We start from the raw sequence: 10908 nt of genomic DNA, 5'->3' as shown, positions 1-10908 counted from the left end.
ATGGTCAAAGGATATGAACAAACAACTCTAAAAAGAGGAATTGTAAAACTATTAACAACCATAATGGAAGAATTCTCCAAATAAGAGAAATGTAAATCAAAACAACACTAAGATTCCACCTTACACCCAGAAAATTGGCAAAGATGACAAAAGATGGCAAGAACCAAGGGTGGAGTGGTTGTGGGAAAACATAATGCATTGTAAGTGGAGCTAGGAATCCACCACCATTTTGGAAGGCAATCTGGAATTACACAAAGTGACTAAAAGTCCATACTCTTTGACCCAGAGATTCTACAACTAGATTTATGCCTTAAGGAGATCACTGATAAGAAGAAAATGTCCATATACACCAAAACATTTTTAGAAGTACTTTTTGGGGTAGCCAAGAACTAGAAACAAAGTAGATATCTTTCAATTAGGGATTGACTGAACCAATTGTGATTTATGAATATAACGTAATATTACTGTGCTATAAGAAACAACATATGATGAATATAGACTTATAGGAACTGATGCAGAGTGAAATAAACAGAGCCAAGAAAACAATATACAGAGTGACCACAACAGTGTAAATGGAAAGAACAACCCCAAAACAAGTGAGTGTGCAAAATGATAAAGAACAAGCATGCCTCCCAAGGAGGTATGAGAAGACATCCCCTATCCAACTCCTTTGCAGAGTAAAGAGATCCCTGGTTATGGAACAATTATATGTTTTCAAACTTTTAAATTTTTTTCCCTTTTTTCCCTTCTTTCTCTTTTTCCTTAAAAAAAATACTTATATGGCATGGATCTCTAGGAAGAGAAGAAGAAATGACACTAGGAGAAATTTTTGTGATATAAAAACAAACAAAAAGATAGCAATATAATTTATCTTAAAAATTCAGTCATAGAATGTAGACTTGGTAGGATGCTCAAAAATTATCTTGACCAATTTACTCAATTTACATATAGCATATGTAGGCTCTCCAGCTACCATCCCAACCTTTCAAGGCTCTAGTGTTAGCCCTAAGGGATTAGAGGTATATTTCTAATTTTATAGCTCATGAGCCCGCACAAGTATACTTCTTCCATGATTATCAGTTGATAGCAAATTATTCAACTAGACTTAATTCATTTTCACTTATGGAAATGGGAGAAGGGAGGGTCAGAAGACATGTGGGGCATCTTCTCATCCTTTCTCCTCCTCCAGATTGCTACATTTATATGTACTCATTTGATAGTTAACATAGTGTGTCATTATCATTATTATTATTATTTTTATGGATGCATCTTCAATCTTCAAACTAGATGCTAAGCCCTTTTAGGGCAAGGATCAACTCTTTTTATTTGCAGTGGAGGACAACATTTTGTTTTCAGTAGATGCTCAATAAATAAATATTACTGTTGATGATAATAATGGTGGAAAGGTGGTGGGGAAAGAAGAGGGGTAGAATAAAGCTTTCAAAGGGGAGGAAACTGAAGTTAAAAGAACAGAAATTATCTTCCTCTGATCATGAAAGCAGTGACAGATTTAGGACAAACGCTGCATTTCTTTCCCATTGACTCCAGGAGTAAATATGGTACAGTAGAAAAAGTCCCACATGTGAAGTCAGGAGAGCTGAATTCAAATATTAGCCCTGTCATTTACTTGCAGTGTGATCTTAACAAAGTCATGTCATCTCTTTGAGGATCAGTATCCTTATTTAAAGCCCTATTCTGAGGGGCAGCTAGGTGGCGCAGTGGATAGAGCACTGGCCCTGAAGTCAGGAGGACCTGAGTTCAAATCCGGCCTCAGACCAAACACTTGACACTTACTAGCTGTGTGACCCTGGGCAAGTTACTTAACCCCAATTGCCTAAAAAAAACAAAACAAAAATATAAAGTCCTATTCTGATACCCCCATTGTGGTTTGCATAGTAAGCCCTTGTAGGTCCTACAAAGGTAGAAAGATGTTGAATACAGGCCCCGTACTAGAATATAGATTTGTTATCCAGGGACCAACCTACTTTAGCCAATTGCTAAGTTCAGAGAGGCTCATCACTAGCGTGGGTGTAGGATTATGAATTGTTTATCCATACTAACTCCAAAACTTTCTACCAAGTCATAGGGAATTGTATTCTGTGTTTTGAGTCTGGAGAAGTCACTCACCATTGATGAAATCATGAATTATTGAAATGTTAAAGTCTCCTCATATATAAAACAGAGGAAATAAAGCCTGCTCTATGTTCTTCCCTGGATTGGTGAGGGGAAGTGCCTGTAGAAATGTGAACTGAGGGAGTTTTTTGGACCAGTCTTGTGCTTTCATTGGTTTGGGGAATCCTGACGAGAAAACTCCTCCTACCAATGTAAATCAGTTGCCCAACAATTTATAGTCTTAAGAGGCTGCCCGGGGGCCACTGAATGGTTACATATGCCCAGGGTCATATGGTCACCGTGTGTCAGAGGAAGCACCTGAGTCCCAGAATTCCTGACTCATGGGCTCTCTTTTGGCCTTGCTTGTATCACAAGCTATTATTTTTCATCCTAATTCTTTCATTCATTTATTCATTCATTCAATAAGTGTTTGAATGCTGAATGAACACAGATGATTGATTAACTTCCTTCTTGTTAGGTATAGGCATGCTACTGTATCTAATCTTCCCATCAATACTTAGAAAGCAGAGCATTTCACAAGGTTTTAAATACAAATGAAGTATTATTTTTTTCTTTAGATCTGGGACCATTTTTAGAGTGTCCTAAGCCTGGAAAGAGACTGGAAATATATACTTTTGGTTTTCATGAAAGGAGAAAAATCTAGTGCTTCTTTATTTTACAGTGAAAGCCTCACCCAGCCAGAGGATCAATAAAACCCACAGATCATCCTAAGGCTCACTTTAGTTTTAACCATTATTCTAAAATCTCAGCACCAAGGCTTTTTGCTAGAATGGTGTAACATCCTCCTGTGCTTACTGTCTTAATTCACACTGGAGTAAGGTTCTAGGGGTAAGCCTAAGGGATTGGGATTACTGCCACTCATAATTCCTCATCCAGTGTTCTCCCCTAGATCAATCAACTAGCTGAAGTTTATTTGCTTTTACAAAAGGACTTTTACTGAGAAGGCATAGTAAGAATATTAGTTATAAAAGTACCCCCAAATCAGGAGGCTTCCTCTCTCCTTATATTCACACAATGTCCTGGGGAAAATGGGCTTATTTTAAAAGTAAAAGGTAGTGAGGCATTCACATAGGCATCATGTGGGACCAAGTGGTACCTCATGACTCCTGGCCCTGGGAGAATCTTTTACCTTTCTCAGAGTCCATCCCAAGTCCATTTTGGGGGCCAGGAGTTGTTGATAGATGAGCTCTTTCCCTTGTTCACTTTATAGGTCTGGCACTTTATAGGCTGATGGGTCAATCTACTAATGGGCAGGGTCAAGTGGGTCATTTGTCTGCTACACTGGTTCATCACTGGACTTTATTGCTGCTGTTCCCGCATATAGTTGTCCTTTGGACCTCCAATAGCTTTGATGTATCTCTTAGCCTCAGTGGTTGCCTGGCACACCCCTCTCAGATGGCTCATTTGCCTAAGATCAGGAAAGAATAAACACAAGAGAAATAAATGCTTCATGTGTTCACGGACATATGGTGGCCAGGTAGGAGACAGGGCAGTTACTACCTCTCCCCTTACCTAGTAGCTCACGGCAATTCTTGCCTCATTAACCACAAGGAAGGAAAAGCACAAAAGACTGAGGGAGGGGCATATGGATCCATGCATATGTGAACTCAGTTCTGGCTCCCTGCCTCCTGAGTCTTTTAGTCTTTCTGGTTCCTTAGAGAAGCAGAAGACTCTTGGTAGACTGGGACCAAGCAGACAATATAGCTTATATTTCATAATATTCTTATATTGTCACCAGGAAGGGAAAATCTGAACATTCTCTAAGGAAGAAGCTCTCCTTAGCTAGACCGCCTATTGTAATGCAAATATATTGATTTCTCCATCTTCCCTAGCTCCTAGTGAAAAAATCAAAAGAAAGATGGCAAGAAGGAATAAGGAAGACTCAAAACAAGGGGCAGGAATCACCCAGAGACTATAAATTGCTCCTGAAAAAATGGAGAATTGACTTATTAAGAGAGAAAACAAGGTTCAGTGGGAAAAGTGAAGATCTGGGTTTGACTCCCGGAGTCCTCGCTCAATGCTTCATAATTTTCATAGCTATGTCACCTTGGGTAAGTTACCTCACATCATTTTTTTTATCTGTCACATGAAAACAATACCTGTATACATTAAAATATCTATATATATTAAAAACTCCATAAAGGGTCAAGAGTCAAACACAACTGAAAAAACCACTAAGCAACAACGCATGAAAATAAATCTCTACCTTTGTTATTGTTCGGTCATTCTCAGTCATGTCTGATTCTTCTATGACTCTGTCTTGACAAAGATGCTGGAATGGTTTACTATTTCCTTCTCCAGCTCATTTTACAGATGAGGAAACTGAGGCAAACAGGGGTAAGTGACTTGTCCAGGATCACACAGCTAGTAAATGTCTGAGGCCAGATTTGAACTCATGAAGAGGAGTCTTCCATTATGCCACCTAGCTGCCCCCAATCTCTACATACATAAAAATAAAAATATGAAATAATTTATACAAAATGATTCGGAACAAAGAAAGCAGAACCAGAACCATAGACAACGGCAATAAAGCCCAATAGATGGAAAAAGGTTTGGGAAGGGACATAGAACAAATAAGATATTATGCTATTATTTTATTGACTTTATAAAAATACACTCACGTAGGGAGTTGTTCAGTGGAATTCGCAGATCAAATTGATAAGCTTACAGGATAGTGAACCTTGGAGATTTTTGCTGCTTTTCCTTATGGAGAATGTAGCTATATCCATTGCCACTTATGATAATATACTATCCATAGTTTAAGGCAGGTGGTTGAGTCTTATCAACCGTTGACAGAATAATTGCATTGGGTTATTATCGGTTATGGGGAGGAATTTCATTGGCTGGGAGAACAGATGAGAGCCATTTCCTCTATGCGAGGCCTAAAACCATCAACTAATAAATCCACAAGTATTTATTAAGTGCCTTTAACACATTAGTCACTGTGTGCTGGGGATGCTAGTACAAAAAATGAAATAATCTCTACTCAGAGAGTTCTTATATTTTAATGAGGAATGGGGAGAAGCAAGTACACATAAAAATACATATGGCTTAAATACAAAGTTAATAAATATAAATATATGCAAAGTCAATACAAGATAGTTTGAGAGGGAGGGCACTAGCAGATGAGTAAAGAAAGCCTTTAGGCAAAAAATGGCACTTGAGCTTATCTTAAAGGAAGACAGGGACTCTGGTGCCAAGGTAAGGAGGTCTGAATGTGAGGGCACTGGAAGCTAAAAGTATCAAGAAAGTGTTCATGCAGAACGTGTTTTAAAGGAAATAAGAGATTTTAGCAACCCAAAGTTTGTTTTCCTTCCAAGGGCGTCTAAGTCCTCAGAGTAGCACCATAAGGTTAGATGCCTATATCAGTCTCTAGACTGAAGACCCTCCTAAGACCCCTAATCCTGGGGGAATGATCTCTTTACCATTGTGTTGAGGCCTGGGGCAGAACTAAAATGAATCAGGTCTAGAAGGTGTATACCTTAAACATACTTTGCCCTTCTATAACCAGCTAGGCCCCGAGGCCCCAGTGGCCTCAACTGTCAGGTGAGACAAAAGAATCATCACCAGTTTTTACTAGCTCCTTCCCATTCTGCTTTCCACTTCTTACTTGGAGGTTTAGGAGGCCAGGTGATACAGTGGAAAGAGAATTGGCTCTGGATTCCAAGGAACTTGGTGCATATCTCACCTCTACTACATGACTGATTTTGGACGGGACTCAGTTTCCTCACCTGTAAAATAAGAGGGTTGTACCAGGTAGCCTCTGAGATCTCTTTCAGCTCTAGATTTATGATTCCATGATTGATAATAAAATCAGCACTATCATGACTATTATAGAGGGCATGTCAATCTATTGCCTTATGGCTCTACTCAGAATCCCAGTGATTCTGTGTCACAGGTTGCCAAAAACCAAGCTGCCTTCTCTGCCCTGCCCACGATTCTCTGCTCTCCGATGTCCATCTATGTGACAGAATCATAGAATGTGAGAAGATCCGGGAGGGACCTTGGTGACCATCTAATCTATCCATACATGAAAGGAACCTCCATCATAACATACCCAACAAGTAGCCATTCAGCCTCTGCTTGAAGACCACCAAGGAGGGGAACCCACCATCTCTGAGGTAGCCAATTCTATTTTTGGACAGCACTGCTTTTTTTTGACATTTCTACTTTTGGACAGTTAGGAAGTTTTTCCTAAAATGAGGCCTAAATTGTCTCTTTGCAACTTCTAGTCATCAAATGGAACAAGTCTAATCCCTCCTATACATGAAACCCCTTCAAATACTTGAAGATAACTATGATGTCTCTCCCTTCTCCTCCTTTTCCCCTAGGTTCTCTTCTTTAGGCTCAATATCTCCAGTTTCTTCAATAGATCCTCACATGACATGGACTTAAGTCCTTTAATCATCCTGGTTGCCCTCTTCTGGACACTCTGAAGCTTATTAGTGTGCTTCTTAAACTGTAATGTCTAACCTAGAATGAAACACGACATTTCAGATGAGTTCCAATGAGGGTAGAGTAGCATGGAAGTATTGACCTGCAGTCTAAGGTTCCAGGAGCTTTTTGAACTGCCATATTGCTGTTGACTCATCTAACCAAGTCTCTGCTTAACCATTTAACCATCTTATTTTTGAGAAGTTGGACTTTTTTGTACCCAAGTATAGTCTTGTATTAATTTTTATTGAATTTCATTTTATTGAACTGTATCCATAACATTTCCTTAATCTGCTAGTTTTAATAATCCTATGCTTCTCTTATTCTGCTCTATCCTTCTATGGTGCCCTCTGGAATTCTAGTGTTATTATTAATAAATTGTCCTTTATTTTGGACCTGTGTCCTCTCCTCTTTTGGATTATTTGCATTAAATTTGTGTGTATATATGTCTATACATCCATATATAATTGTATATATGTATTAAACTTAGTTTTTAATGTATATACTGTTTCCCTTCTAATAGAATATAAGCTCCTTAAGGACAAAGACTGTTTTGTTTTTATGTCCTAAACACCTACCACATAGTAGGCATTTAATGTGTTTTCTGAATTGAATTGATTGAATTGAATTGAAAGTAGGATTCACTGAAATGTTGGGGGGGGGTTGTTTCTTTGGCAACTCTAAGTTGGTTTTTGGCAATTTTCTTTATTATTATGAACTTCACAAACATCAAGAAATGAATATTTCAATAAATAAGAAAGAATAGAAAAACAGTTTATATTGAGGTTGGGGATGACTTTTTGGCAATCCCAGATTCACTCTTTAAAAAAGTCTTTATTATTATATAACATTATTTTTTTTATTGTATTTATTTATGTTGTTACTGTGTTATATTTATTATAGCATGAATTTATAAAAACAAATATTTTAATAAACAAAGAACAGAAGAGAGAAGTGAATATGAAAATATAAACTCCTGTTACTTATAATTTTTTAAAGTATTTATTAAGTTTAACATGATAGCAACAATACTGTCTTGCTTGTCTGAATCTCCTTATGAACATTCTTCTCTTCTGTGAATTAAAAAACAAGTTTCATTGATTTTCTTTTCTTTGTATCATTTTTAAGTCATCCTCATTGCCCACTAACTCTATCCTCTCAGCCATCTCACAGAAGTTCTTTCTTGTAACCAGTAAGTATAATTGAGGCAGCTAAGTGAGATAGTGGATAGAGCACTAGACCTAGAGTCAGGAAGACCTGAGTTAAAATCTGACCTGAGTTACTTAACTTCTGCCTGCCTCAGTTTTCTCATTTGTAAAATGGAGATAATAAGAGCACCTACCTCTCAAGGTTGTTGTGCGGATCAAATGAAATAATATTTGCATAGCACTTTGCAAACATCAAAGTGCTATATAAATAACAATAAATAATAATAATATTTGAAAAAACAAGACTGGCTTATCTGTAAGTGTATATGCATACATAAATACATACATACACACATATATATGTATATATGTGTATATATATGTATATGTGTATATATATGTATCTTTCTGCACCTCTCGTCTGACTATCTGGACTTTGCCACCATAGCCAGTCTGTTCACCCTGGAACTTCCCTGAACGCCTAGATCCTTTTCATTCACCCTCCTCTTCTCCCATTAGTGAATTTCTTCCATGCTCTCCATTTTGGGGATAGGCCTATACTTCATTCCCCCCTTCCATGGTCCCCTACCCCCAACCTACACTTCTGACTCTCCAGACTTTTCCACCATGCCCATGAAGTTAACTTCCTCTCCACCTTTTTTCAGTTCTTTTCATAAAGTGTTGTCTTCTTCATTAGAATGTAAGCTCCTTGAGGGCAGGGAAAGTCTTTCTTTTACTTGTATTTTTATCTTCAATGCTTTAGCACATTGCTTGGCACATAGTAAGCTCTTAATACATGTTGTCTGCTTGACTCTAGTCCTTCTGCCAAGAGGTGGGAAGCATGCTTCATCAATGGTCTTCTAAATTCATGATTGACCACTACATTGATTTGAGCTTTGGAGTCTTTCAAAGTTGTTTTGTTTTACATTATTGCAGTCATTAAGTAAATTGTTCTGGCTCGGCTCCCTTCACTTTGCATCAGTTCATACAAGTTTTTCCAGTTTTCTCTGAATCCATTATATATGTTATTTTATATGGCACAACATTCCATTATATTAATATATCACAATTTTTTCAGCCATTCTCTAATTGATGAGCACTTACTTTTTTCTAGTTCTTTGCAAGAAAGTGTACCTGCCACCTACCCTGTCTATCATATGTGTGTGTATGTGTTTGTGTGTGTGTGATATATATCTATATATCTTGCATGTACATAGTCAAGTCAGTCAATAACCATTTATGAGGGGCTTGTTATGTATCAGAAACTGTGCTGGGTATACAGAGAAAAGCAAAATATAGTCCCCGACCTAAATGTGCTCACAGTCATGCATACTCCTCATTAAGGTCAGGGATTAGTGGCAGAAATTGTGAAATCCAATAAATAGAAAATGGGATAAATAAACTCAAAACAGTTTCCTTCAAAGAGTGTGGTAACAGACTAGGTTTGACGTCATGAGGACTTGAGTTTGAATTCTACCTCTCACGCTTACTAGTTTTATGTGCCCCAATTAGGTAGTTGATCTTTATGTGTCTAAGGAACTTCCCGAAGGCTTATTTATTAAGTCATAGATGAGTTCGCACAGTTAGAGTCTCTCGTGTGGATGAAATCATAGATCCTTGGAGTGTATATTTTCTTTTAGTCAATTATGAAGAGCTTGTAATTTGTAATTTTGTGTAGGATTTCATTCTTTATTTTGTTTGATTATTTCAATACTATAAGTTAACAAGCATTTATTGAGCACTTACTGTGTTCCAGGCAATATGCTAAGCTCTGGGGATACAAATACAAGAAACCCTGCCCTCAAGTAGCTTACATTTTATCAAAGGAAGACAACAAATAAAAGGGGACCTGAAAAAGAGGGCGAGTTACCCTTGAGTAACCAGAGTTTCAGGCATGGCTGGTCTGGGGCCCATCCCCAAAAAGGGCGGTTCTGGGAAGAACTCACCAATTTGAGAAGGGGCCCGTAGGAGCACAGTCAGGAGGCAGTGATGTTGTTTAGTTGAGATGATTATCAAGTTTATCATAAAAATCATGTTAGTTCTTAACTGAACCTGTCATATGAATGTGAGCTCCTCAAGATAAGGGACTGTCTGACTTTTCTATTTGTATCTCTAGTGCTTTGTATGTGGTAAATGTTTAACAAATGCTTTTAAAAATCAATCAATCAATCTATTTACTTACTCATTATTTAATTTGTGTGGTTATGTCTTCAAGTAGTACATCTACATTGTAATTTTTACCCATGTTCTTCCAAAGTACTGCAGGCATTTCCCCAGATCTTTTTAGCATTCCATGGGTATCATTCTAACACTGAGCTTAACTTATCGGTAAGCCCCTGTTCATACTATATGGCTGGCCCATTTCTTTTCCAATTATACATTACTGGTTGCTATCTTTTATGGTATATCACTTCTTTGGTATGACTCATCACTAGTAATATGCCCAGGGACACCCATTATGTATCCCTTCGTTGTCCTTTGGATCAGCCATCATTTTGATTCTTTGGAGATTGTAGTGTTTCATGATTTGCAGCCAAATACCATAATTGGAAAAGGGTTGATGTTTTTGTGTCATGGAGCAACAGAGAGAAAAAAAAATTAAATATATTTTAAAAGGCTGGAAGATATTATTTTTATTACCATTCCAACCTAGCTCAGCCTAGCTCAGTATCTCTCCCCTTCCTTTTCTGAAATCAAGACCCACAGCTTCAGTCCCTGGAGGGAGTACAGGAACCTGGTGTCAGGTAGATACTCTATAGGACTATCTGTGCCCTGTGTCTCTGTACTAACAGGCCCCTGGAAGAGGTCTGCCAGCCTCCAATGCTGAGGACTCCTGGCATGTTGCCTGCCCACATAGAAATGTAATCTTCCCTTAGAGATAACAAAGAACTAGGAGGGTCAGAAAGGATCTGGAGACTTCTTGCCCTGCTACTTTGATGTCTGAGGGAGGTGAAGAGACAAAAGCTTCTCACACTATAGGACCTGATAACCAGTTGGGGGCCATTCACCTCACCAGCACTTTAGAGACAAGGGGAAGGAATGGGAAAAAGAATGGTGGTTAAAGGCTTTGGACATTGGGGTCATGACTCTTCCTCCTCCCTCAGCCTCAATATCCAATTGGTTGCCAAAATCCTGTTGATTCTACAATAACTTGTCCATCCATCCTGCTCCCCCATCAGCATTCCCCACTGCA

Source organism: Vombatus ursinus, unplaced genomic scaffold (assembly GCF_900497805.2).
Source record: "Vombatus ursinus unplaced genomic scaffold, bare-nosed wombat genome assembly UNPS02014778.1, whole genome shotgun sequence".
NCBI classification, from domain to species: Eukaryota; Metazoa; Chordata; class Mammalia; order Diprotodontia; family Vombatidae; genus Vombatus; species Vombatus ursinus.
Note: the sequence above shows the minus strand (reverse complement) of the source record.